Source organism: Armigeres subalbatus, chromosome 2 (genome assembly GCF_024139115.2).
Source record: "Armigeres subalbatus isolate Guangzhou_Male chromosome 2, GZ_Asu_2, whole genome shotgun sequence".
Classification (NCBI taxonomy): domain Eukaryota; kingdom Metazoa; phylum Arthropoda; class Insecta; order Diptera; family Culicidae; genus Armigeres; species Armigeres subalbatus.
In genome coordinates, this window is record NC_085140.1 from 139,644,679 (window position 1) to 139,647,641 (window position 2,963).

Sequence of the window (2,963 nt, forward strand, 5' to 3'; positions counted from 1 at the left end):
TAAAAAGAATATGATGAACTAGCCACAATTGAATCCGTACCCCTTCGGACCTGTTTCAGCATTTATAATTTTAAATTTACATTAGTTCGAATCGAGCCGACTATTACCTGAGATACTATTACCAACTAGAGTTTTGAGTTTGTGTTATCTTCATCACTATGGGAGTATTTTTTTAAACAAGATAAGACGCGAGTCAGCTTCATGCTGAAATTCTCTCTTCGTCGCTGAAAGTCGGCTCTTTATTCCAACTGTAACATGGAATGCTTTTCTACTTAGTATTCTATTAACCTTTCCTCAGGTATTACTTGAAAGCATTTCTAGGCCCTCCATTGCATGAGTATGTATCTTATGGGGCAATGACAATGGATACACTATACCCAGGGAGTTTAGAATGTTTTCCACCCGAAAACATCCTTGACCATACCGAGAATCGAATTCGCCATCTCATGATAGACAATCCTACACTCTTGCTCGCAAGACTAGTTGGACAAAAACAACAATAAAACAATAAACGAATAAACAACATGATCGTTGCGAGTTGTTCATTCATTAGCTTATAGGTTGTATCGACGTCTTAAAGTGGTTGAATCTTGGTTTTCAAAATCATCAAGTCTAGATTCATTGACTATTGCAAATTCCATGTGAGACTTGCAGAAGTATGTTATACAATCGTTGCTCCTGAACTGGAACGCCTCGGATGTAGATTTTATGCATAACAGAAAATGTGATTTCTCTGCTTCATATCTGTGTACAACTTCCTGAAATTCAACAAACACTACGGAGCAGTTTATGGACTTATCCAATTTTCTGCCAAATATCACGCAACTAAAATGAACCGAATCAAATCGTCATAACAGTTGGTCCTGAGCGTTGCACCCACAAAAGGAAAACAGATTTCATCGAAATGGAAATTAGTTTTCGCTTGTTTCGTTCCAGACTAGCTGCGCTTGATTGCAGTGCTGAGTTTCGCTGTCCTCCCGGAGTTGTCCGCTGAGTAACGATGAGTCGAGTTGAAGCCGAGGGTGTGGTGGGGAGTGGTGGGCAGTTGAACAACTTCCTACGTACCTTCGTGAGCTGACGGAGTGCAACAGAGTTATTACTCGACTGGCGAATCCTAATTGAAAAATAATTATTCGTGTCGGCTTCTGCCAGTCCGATTGTTCCGAACCGTGGAGGGTTGTAGAGCAAACAAGTGCGACGGACGATGCTACCCTATTTCAGCGCACTTGAATGCAAAGTGGTGCGGGTGGAGAGCTTTGAATTATGCAAATCTCTGTTCCTGCTATAAATTACTTGCTCGGATCGCTGCCAGCTCGTAATTTCCTAGATAGACCCGTGCCACGGTTAAATTAGGGTAGTTTCGGGAGGAGGAAATGAATATCAACACAAGTTGTACAGGCTCGCTTGTACCTAGTTTGGACGATTGCTATGAAAATGTCATGAATTCAAATTTAGCCATTATTCAACCATTTCAGAATAATGAGTTCCTAAGTATCTTTTAACTTTTTTCAGTGTTTTTTATTTTAAATGATAACTTGTTAGGGATTAGGCATAAGGTTGGAAAGGGAAAAAGACACTAAGTAGATCGGCTTCAAAAAATAGAAAAGGCCGAAGGTAGCTGGAACTATTCTCGACTTTCATGGGCGTTGTTATGTTAGAAACGATAGAGATGAAGGCAAAGTTAGTAAATTATCTTGGAAAACTCATAGCTAAATTGTAAAAGTTCTGTTTGAATATTAAGCTGAGAGATGACAATGTTCGAATTGTAGGCTTCAAGGAAGATGATAAATAAAGAAGAAGGAGAAGAAGAAGGAGAAGAAGAAGAAGAAGAAGAAGAAGAAGAAGAAGAAGAAGGAGGAGGAGGAGAAGAAGAAGGAGAAGAAGAAGAAAAAGAAGCAGAAGAAGAAGAAGAAGAAGAAGAAGAAGAAGAAGAAGAAGAAGAAGAAGAAGAAGAAGAAGAAGAGAACAATTTTGCAATAATCCACATCTCGGCGAGAGTGTAGCGTAACAAAAATCAACTGATGTAGATCGTAGATGTAGATATTAGCCCTCATTTCCCCCTCCTTCACAAACTATTGTTTTATTTAGTATTTTGAGCTCTATTTATTGGCAAATTGAATTAAAAGTAGAACAAGCTTGTTCTATTTTTATACATTCAACCACACAACGGCAGCTGTCTTCCCAAATAATGACAAATTCCCTCACCAGTAAAACAATCACGTCCCCCGGAGATTATTAAGAATCTCGTCAAATTCAAGCACTCCCTTTCTTGTACGTACACATATCCACGTTCCGGCCCAGCAGTCATCCTTCGCTTTTTGCCACGCGATAGAACTTGGAGTTGGAAGTAACAGCAGCAACATCAGCGTAAACTGACTCCGTGTCCAATAAATCATTCCACTCGCGCGCACTCGGTCTTTTTCGCGAGGCTTTTCCTTTTCCTTTCTTTGAAGACCAGTGCCGTCGTCGCCTCCGTCGTTAGTACAAAACTTCAAGATTGTGTGCAATCAGAGTGTTCACACATGCTTGCCACAGCCCCACCTTCGCACAAAAATCACATTTGGAGTACTGTGTTTTTTTTTGTATGTAGTGCTCCCTGTCATTGTTGCTCGCATCCACTTCGGTAGTGTTTTTATTCATTCCAATTTATATTCAAATCAAGAACTAAACTCGACAATCCCTGGTTCCGTCATTTCGCAAACAAAATGGCCCATTCTGTCATCTGACAGGCTGTGTCACGCACGCACCGCACCACGTGGCGTTGGCTGCTCCAGATGAAATATTGCTCATTTTTGTTCCATTCTACTGTACGTCTGTGCTGGAAGAACAATTTGGGATAATATGTATTTGGCACAAATGATGAGGTAGGAAATAGTCTTTAATAAAATACTTACACCAACTAACACGTAGGAATCGGCAGCGTGATATATTTAGTTCGTTCAGTGTGATGTTCGCTCTATTTA